Raw genomic sequence first — 9,842 nt, forward strand, 5'->3', positions numbered from 1 at the left:
TACTTTGAGTCTAAATTATATATTTTAGCCTTTTGTTATTGTGTTCTTTGCCAGGGAGAGGATAGCCTTTGCAATACGATACACACAACACACATTGTCTCTCTACAAAGAAAATAATAAGCTTTGTGAAGGAATAATAAATAATAATTTTGAAAAAGAATAAAGCATCTCCTACACAACGCTGAACACTGTCTGGTGCATACATTTCTTTACAGTACAAAGGGATGTGATGCACTTTTAGATTTGGACATTTTGGGATTATTTTTCCAGCAGCGATCTGAAACGATTTACTCACTCTTTCAACCTGCCTACGACACTGTGACCTAAACTTGCATCAATCTTTAATATTCCACTCTCATACAGCGCAGGGATTGCATTTCAATCTTTCCGCGTACCTCAGGGCGTCTCGTTACATCCTTTTGACCCTCAGTTTATAGATATTCAGAGGGAAGGGCGAGAAGACAACGATTGAATTTAGAAAGCTTTTGTGGGATCCTGCATCATGGATTCATCGGCACGATCCCATTACTTCACGTGGATTAATGTCTGCCGGATTTCCCACAGCTATCGGAGTTATCAAGTGGAGTGAATGCAGAGCTTTTTGCAGTTTGGGAGCTCAGTACATTGGAAAGACAACATCTATATCACCTATTCTCCCTATGTGCTTGTTATCAGGCGTCATAGAGCTGTTGATAATGCATGTCAACCACAAACAGAAACGTTGGGACCCACATGAATTCATTTCTCTCTGTCTCGCATGTCTCTCTGTATGTTGTTTCATTTGTGCCATTGCTGTATTTGTTGTTTTTGCACGTCTTTGCTTAACCTTTAAATAAAGATAAGCACCAACTGAGCTGCTGAAGCCATTTTAAGAACATGGATTAATATCACAAGTAATGTATAAAACATTTAAAGAGAACTTAACTTAAAACAGAATACAAAATGAAGTGCTAGTCAAAGGTCAGCTTCAGTCAGGACAGAGTTTTGCTGGCTCTTCACCTGCCTCAGTCATCCAACCATCACCTGACAACATCTCCATGGTTACAGATATGATGCGCAGCCATTCGATGAGAGGACCCAGTATCTTGTCCAATGGTTGGTTGAGCTCCATTGAGTTGTTGTAAATCCTTTTAATTGTTTTCAGTTGTTACATTTTGATAATTTGTTTGTCATTCTTCTGTACAAGTTTGAATGTATTTTTATTTCTGAAATCAAGATATTGATATTAGATACATTCCCTGTGTCATGGATTCAGCTTCGAATGTACTGATAGATATAAGACTTCTGTTATCTGATCTTTACTTTGAACTCTTGATAACAAAATGTATTTCCCAGAATGTTGAACTTTTCTGTCACCCAGGTTATGATTTATTTTTTAGAAACATTTCCAAGAACTGCTCAAGTACCCTTGAAGTAACCTTGTCCTAGAAAAAACATGATTAGATGTCTTTCTCCCTATGGAATTGCCTTTTGATCCTTCATTGTCTTTTATGAATCTCTATATGTATGAACATGAATAGTAATCCTTCTGTCCCTGTTCTTCTTCTCACTGCAGGTGGTCTTTTCATTGACAATCCCTTCTACCAGCCGCGGACCCTCGCTCCTTTTATCATTCATCTGGGTCCCCAGGATCTCTTCTCTGACTTCTAGTGGCAGAAGGTTGTTGGAAACTCTCTTCACACTGACCTGTCTGTACATGCAGGACGCCTATCTTTATGTCCTTCTCTAAGCCTTTTGATGCAGGTGATGGGCTCACAGATCTCAAACTGTTTCTGTTTGATCAGTCCACCGGAAAAAAAACGTTCTGTCAGCAGCAGAGTATCAAATCTCACCTACTGACCGAGAGGCTCAACGCTCCACTTTCTGTATTCTCTATTCTCCAACCAGATGATCACTTCAGAGGAGAGACACTTTACACAAAGCAATACTCAGATTGTATGAGGAACGTTCAGCTGTGCGAGGCTGGGCTGAACTTCTTTCTTATAGCAATACACCAGAACTCCTCTCCAAGCTTACTGACTTGAGAAGATGTGAATGTCCGATGGAGTTCCACCCAACACAGCATTGCAATAGCTCATTCTGATTGTATATTCATTGTATGTGTGTGTACGTGTGGCTATAACATGACTATATACACATATATGTATGGTGTATGTTTCTATAACAATGTGTTGACAATAATATTACTATATGAGGATGTATTTATGTAAATATTCTATAAAATATAACTATTGTTGGTATAAATTATTTTAGAATTATAACGTGAGATGTAACTGTAATATCACAGTATAGCTTTCTTCCAATTTTATATACACTGAGCAATTGAAGCTAGTTCTAGGAGATGCAATATTATCTTTGGTATTCCTATTAACCCTGTGCTGTTAGAATATGTATGCTTCCTTCTTTCCTTTCCTTCCTCTCCTTACTTCCCCTCTATCTTTGATGTCTTTCTGAGCCTTTCTGAGCACGCTCTCTGCTGCTGGGTCTGTTTACGTGGCCCGGACCAGAGGTGCTCACTACTACTGAACACACTCATCACCTAATCACACCTGTGCACACCCAGGCACACACACTCTCCTGTCAAGAAGCACATTTTCTAAAGTCTCACTGCTGGCAGGGAATACTGTTGTTACAAAATACAGTACTGTATGTGTATAGTATGTGTATACATCCTCCATGACACTCTGTCCCGCTCGCCTTAGGGACCAAAAGCACAGCTCACTCACGCATTGCTGTTCCTTCTTTCTGCCAACACACACATTCACACACACCCTTCCCTCCAGCCTCTTTTCCTGTAGGGACATGATGCCGCTGGTGGCAGATACAGCCTGGTCAAAGGGCGTGTCTTAAGAAATGGCATCTCACAAGTTACTGGCTAACTAATTAAAGGTATAGCTCAGAAAAAGGTCTTAAAAGTGGAGCTTTAAATTCGATTGATGTGTTCCTGCCTGGGAATAAGTATATTTCATGGGTTGGTTATGTCAGCTGTCGGTACTTAGAAGGAGGGAGTTTACCTTTGGTCTCTTTTGCCGGTCACTGATACTTAAAAAAACCAACATGTCTGATCAGTCAACCACAGCAGTCTCTGGCCTCAAGTTACAGTACATTTAAGGACTCTAATAAGTTCCACAGAGTGAGATGTACTCTTTAAACATGAAGTATAAACCCATACTATCAGAACTCAAGATTAGTATTGAGAAAGAAAAGCCGGACTGGTGCATGCCTAGTTTCAATCACAGTGGCTGAGACAACTGTCAATCAAGCAAACACACTGCATTACGTCTCTGTTAGGCAACATCTTCTGAACATTTTTAGCACGATATTAGAAAAATACAAAAGTTGTATTTACCTGTATTTGAGACAGAAGTTGGATTCTTAAAGGATTTGAAACCCCTAACACAGCCAGCTGTTAAGGCCAGTCTCCATGTTGATGATCTGTTACAGAGAGATTTGGGGGGTGAAGTTTGGTTTGTTATCATTTTGTAGTCTTAAAAATTCATGAATATTGTGTTTGACTATGTAGCCCTAGGCCGTTGAGAATGCTATAGCACAGATTGCAAGTTTTATTTGCGTAGGTTGTAGTTAGAGTGAGAGATGAGGTGTTCCATTAAACTCTAAAGTGCTTAAGTATGTTGGGTCTAACTTTGGGCTGTAATCAGTCAGAAAGCAGCATACACAAAGTACTCTTTTTTGCAAATATCTCTGGCGCTTCTAAAAGCTCTTCATCAGTTTTATTTTATTTTTAGCCTTCAATAGAGACAAGGTGTCAGTCAGCGGAGACAAAATCGACCAGAATGTGAATCAAAAGGCTTTGATTCCCCTCAAGCTCGCCTTGATCTGGGCACCCGTTTGATCTCCTGCGTTTGCTTCAGCTTTGATAAAAACAAAAATGACGTCTGAGAATGCGGTGATAGACGTCCTAACACCTCAAAGCCCATTGTTTTCAAGACTTTTGAGTCAAATTAGAGTTATATTTTGCGACACCACTGAGCTGACTGTCAAGAGAATTCTTTAGTTGTACTGAATATGGAATACAATGAGAGTCAGGATGTAAATGTTGTCTCTGCTTATCGGTTCCTTAAACCTGGTTATGGTTCAGCCATTCAGCATCATGGACAGAACATCTGTGTTGAAATCAGAGCTTGTAAACATTAGCTGTTAGGCGCCGTCAAAGGTCGCAGTGAATGACTTTACTCCATTCACAAAAGATTGGAATCGGGGAGCAACGTTATCATGATGCTATCAAATGTAATCTTGTTAACTGTTCATTTTGGCGAGATACTTGAATAAATACAGTTGTTTGAAGGTAAAGAAAGTAGTCGAGTAAAATTACCTCAAAATGTCAGTAAATTCCACTACCTATATGAAGACATTTGTTAGCATGCCGTTTTAAGAAAATAAACTGAACAAATCTCGGTCATGAACGTATGGGTAGCCGGTTACTCGACATAAACACAGTGTGTCTGTTACAGCCAGAGTCCACATCCATGGTTGCCTCTGCTCCGCACGACACATTTGTTTAGCTATTCCAAGCATTTCCCACCAAATCACAGAGCACCTCCGGCCCTCTCATCTCAGCTGAGAGAGGCGCTGCTTTGCCGTTTTCATCCTTGTGTGGAATTCACGTTGAGGTGAATAACTGTGTTGAAACAGAGCTTCTCTATCGGCTAAGAATTTCTCCTTCTTTCCCCTCTGCCCCCGCTCTGTCCAGATGGCCCACATTAGTAAGGCAGATATTCATACCTCAGTGAGCAACCTTTTCATTTCCCCTGTGACTGAACAGACACGCTGGAGGAGTCACCCTGACTACTGACCTGTCCTCTTGGTCTGTTGGCCGGACAACCGCTCACAGGCAAGGAGGCAGAGTGAGAGCTCAGGGAAACACGCTCGGTCTAAAAATGGCGCAGGCGTCTGTAGAGGTTGGAGAGTTGTTTCCTTAGTTAGGCAGATTTGTGTTTCTTGTTAGGCTTTACGGTAATACGTGAGGAGAAATAACTTGTTACCACTACCCAGAAGCCTGGATTGACTTACATGTATACTTATAATTAACCACAATGTTTGTGGTATGCACCGGATTATTGCAGGGAAAAGGAAATAATTATTACATTTTCTTGTTCTTTAGAAGCATATATTTGGCGATGCGGTACAAAGATACAAATTCAAATGATGCTGCTCCTTTCGCAGCTCATATGAAGACGGATCTATTTAGTGTAAGAAAAATATTCAGATAGTTTAGATCTGCCGTTGCACCATCATGAAGATGTGACGCTTTTTCAGTGTTTTCCCAGAAGCCCTGTTTGAAGATTTGGACAGTTGTGTCCATGTGGATAACTTTTCTAGAGAGTAATGCTTATTTGTCCTGCTCCCGGTCCCTGTGAGTTCTCTGATGGATGTTCATCCCTCTCCATTGTTCCCATGAAAGGTCTCAGAGATCACTATGAAACAGGAAAACATGGCAGCCGTTGTAAACGCATCTACACTTTGACATACACAGCCTCTCTCTGGGCGTGTGATTACACCTGTAAATCTTCTAAGCACAAAACACACACACATTGTTCTCAGGGCCACCTGACACACACGTTTATGCAAATAGACACAGAAGTAATCATATATGTAAATATTTCATCATTCACTGACAATAACAGCCGAGCCCATTGAGACATTCTTTGCTTCATGGTTTGTATATCACACATAAGATTGTATGTAGTGAGAATTGTACAAGTGGTTAGGCTTTGTTTGTACTTTAGGATTTGAGCCATGTATAGCTGAGAAAATACATCTCCCCTATTTGTTTTCTTGGTGCTTTATAACAGGCTGTCTGTAGCACTGTATATAATGGATGTTACTTTACCTTTTTGGAGAACCAGCAGTTACCCGTGGACAACATACACTTTGCTGACAGGGGACAAAAGGGAGTTATTTTGGCACCAAATGCAGTTGCTCTGCGCGTTTAGATGCTGCAATATGTTCAGTAGTTAGAATGTGCTTTTCGCTGCCAGTCGCACGATTTCCCTCGGGCTACTCTTCATCCCGCTGCCAGGGTTAAAGGTCAAACAGGATAGGGAATAATGCAGAGAGGCTGTCTGTTAACAGGTTCTGGATTGTTCTGCGGGATAGGATTCATCCAGACACCAAAGACTCTGAAGGCTTTGTCGCAAAAATCTGATATTCCATACAGTACGGGATGTGATACTCGCCATCTAGACAGTTAACAAATACCAGGTGGTAAATGAAGGAGAAAAGTGTCTTGCATTAGCACAGAGACGCTAGGAGACGTGCTAAATGTGTCTGAAAGCAGAGGAAGAAGAGCAGAAAGAGCCAGCTGGTCCATCATCTGAATTCTCAGCCGAAATAGATCCAGGATCACGTTTCAACTGCCGAGGCAAAGTAAACCAGACTAACTGCTGAACGCATCATTTTCTCCTGGTGTGTGTGCATGTGTGTCGCGGGGGGGGGGGAACACCTGTGAGTTTATGTGTTCGTCTGGCTAGCACATCAACTGGAGGAGGATGGGAAGTTATTTCACACCCATACGCACGCACAGACACACATTATTGCAGTCACATTTAGCATGTTGTTGCATATTTTCTGGTCATGGTCTGCTGATAAGTCCAAAATCCTCCTGATAAACGATCAAAGCATTTTGGTTGGGAATGTACACTGTCGTTATAGTGATTGTAGAGTAGAATGTATTTACTCATAGAGAGAGTAAACTTGCTTTTGTGTAGAGAAGCATATATACAGAATATATATGGATACATACATATACATCTATATATCTTTTGATCTTGTGTGTGAGAGTTGTTTTGGGCGCATCCACCCTGTTAAGATTCATATTTCTCTCCCCCTTTTCAACTTTTATTTATTATGTTCGGACAAAAGTAGCGTCCTACGGGTGATGAGTGTTTATGTTTTTCCTGTATATATGATTTTTTTATTTAATTTTTGACAAAAAGGGGTTTAAAAAGAAACAGTTTTACGATGCTGCCTATGAAGTGATATCTGTCCACAGAATCTGTGTGATTCATGAATTTATCAAAGTGATTTTTGGTGAAATGTAACAATGACAGGGTGGGAGTCTCACAGGTCGTGCTGAACAAAGGCCAATGACAAAGAATCATTTGAACTTGCTGTATTGATTAGTAGCAACATTCACAGCAGTGATGATCTGTGGTTGTCACTGTTTTTGACATAATCTATGCTTGACAAACTGAAAATAAATCTGATAAAGTGCTGAATCTCTATAAGTGAGTATCTTTTTTTTTTTTTAAAGGTCACCTATTATGCAAAACTAATGTTTCATGTCTTTTATACATACATATGTTTCCCTTCTGTGTTAAAAGATTCAGAAAGTTTCAGAAAAAAACGTTCTCTCTCTCTTTTTGTCCTGATCCATTTATATAAATCCTGTCTGAAAATCAGCTGATCATATTATGTCCACTTTATGATGTCACAATGTTTTTATGGGTTGTGCAACCATTAGCCAATAACCAACCAAGGTAACCTGCCCACCATATCACCTGAATCTCCTCCTAGAGCACCATTGTTTTTTTAAACCAATCATCTTGCAGAGGGGCGTGGCCAGCAGCAGCTCATTAGCATTTAAAGCTACAGACACAGAATCAGCACTTTTGAAACAGGGTTGAAACCGAAACAGAGGGGTTTATGGGATGCTACAATGCATGATCTATTTGGGATTTCAAGTCGAACACTTCAGAGACATATATGTATATATCTGAGAAGTAAAATATATTGTTGCAAAATAGTATAATAGGGGAAAGTTCTCTGGGAACTTAAACTGAGTGACTGTAGTCAATTGTGGGAATGAATACATCAACAATTACTTTACACTACAGGACGACATGATACAAACGACAGACACCTGAGGATGGCCATTTAAAAAGTAGAAATCAGAAGAATTAACAATATATGACACTTACTTATAGCTAAATACCCAACAATTCAAATTTGAGCTGCAGTGAAAGGAAGCTGACTTTCCTCAACACATAAAGTCTGCACTCGTTTTTTATGACATGTTAGATTTTTTGTATTCTAGTTCCTCTTCATACTTCCCACATAGTGCTACATTCTGAAAGCTAATAGTGATATACTTGTGTCGTTATGTCAAACTATAATCACAGAGGCAAGGTTATGAGAGATACTTGGCAACTTTGTCTATAAAGGGTTTCAGCACATGAGCTGTCAATCATCTGCAGAGCGACTCTGCTGACAGCTGAGTCCAAGGATCCAGTGACATCTCCAGCAGTGGACACCCCCGGCAACCAGACACAGCTGCCAATCACACGGCAAACCAATGAGTATCTGTGTGTGTTTTCAATAAAAATAACAACAAATGGGGAACAAATTGTGATTTTGTCTGAGAGAAAGCAAACAAGACAGATTGGAAGAGGATTTACCTCTTCTGCTGATGACAGCCATCTTGAAAAATTAAACCCTGTTTTAAAATTATTAAAGGTTGTGTGCATCTCCCTTTTTTACTACAACATTTAACATTTTATAGTATTATCTTTTGAAAGTGACAATCTGAATGTAATGCTATGTTTACATACCTACAACCAATTAGATGAACATGCTTTGGATAACAATATATAGCTTGCAGTGCTTTGCATTTTATGAGAAAATAACATAGAAGGTTTAAAAGAAACATCTCTTGTACCCCTTCCTGCTTTCTCATAACATTCCCAGTAATCTCATAGTTATGTACAAACTAATCTGCGAGAACCACTAAGAAACATTATACCGGAGGCATCTGTATGCTGGGTCCTGGTTCAGAGGCTACACTGCAGGGCAATACATTACCCAGGATTGCTGACAAGTTCACAGCAACTCGTTTTGTATTTCAGCCGGTAACAGGAAACCGTGATGCCCACAAAACAGTTTGATTTGACAGCCTTCCCTCTCCACATCAGCTGTCTGGAGATAACAACAACGCTGGTAAAGATTTACCAATACCTATTCCCAAAGTCAACTGTTATCATACTATACTGTGTTGTTATTTCAAATATTTTAAACATACTGCACTATGACCTTTTCCATCATTAACTAGGTTGTTGTTTCTGAAGTTTTGTGATATTTTTGACATACTACACTGTTGTTTTTTCTGAAATGTTCAACGTTTTATATGTTTTTTTATGCTTATTTCCAACATACTATACTATGTAATTTTTTCTAATTATTGACACACTATATATATTGTTTTTTTTGTGACATTTTAGACATGCTATACTAGATGTACTTGGTCTTTTTGAGGAAACACATAACACCTGTTCCAAAACCGAGTTGAACCCGGGTCGCATGGGTTCAAACCAGGAGTCCTAACCGCTATACCATATGGGAAATACATTCCTTATCTACTAAGGATTATTTACTTTTATTGATGGACAATATTATTATACTTTGTTGTATAATTCCCAACTCTTTACTGTGTAATTTTTCTGAAATTCTCAACATACTCTGCTATAGGCCTATCGTTTTTTCTGACATTTTTAACATACTATGCAAGTAGTTTTTTTGCATATTTTTGACAACCTTTACTTTAAAGTATCATCTTACGATACTATACTGAAAGCTGCGGCCCAAAACCCCTGGTCCTAATTGTCCATAGTTGTTTTACAATGCAGTATTTATTTGGAGTCACTCATAGGCGGCGCGTGAGGCTCAGGTTTGGGAAGGCTAAATCACTTTTTTTTTTACCTGACGCTGCCCGCCTCCGGCGTCTATAGAAAAGAGATCAACTCAGTGAAAGCACCGCCTGCTGAAAAATCAGAGCTCAGTGTGCGGAGTTTAAATCTATCAAGTCATATTACAGGATAAAGGATATA

General features: G+C 39.5%; 1 long non-coding RNA gene across 1 annotated transcript; it reads left to right on the forward strand.

Annotated features, from left to right (window-relative positions):
- Positions 1–309: 309 nt before the first annotated feature.
- Positions 310–7,247, forward strand: LOC117456212 (uncharacterized). Its single transcript, XR_004553225.2, has 2 exons — positions 310–1,095; positions 1,556–7,247. It is a non-coding gene; the product is annotated as an uncharacterized lncRNA (long non-coding RNA).
- Positions 7,248–9,842: the final 2,595 nt, after the last annotated feature.

The sequence above is a fragment of the Pseudochaenichthys georgianus genome, chromosome 12, assembly GCF_902827115.2.
Source record: "Pseudochaenichthys georgianus chromosome 12, fPseGeo1.2, whole genome shotgun sequence".
NCBI lineage: Eukaryota > Metazoa > Chordata > Actinopteri > Perciformes > Channichthyidae > Pseudochaenichthys > Pseudochaenichthys georgianus.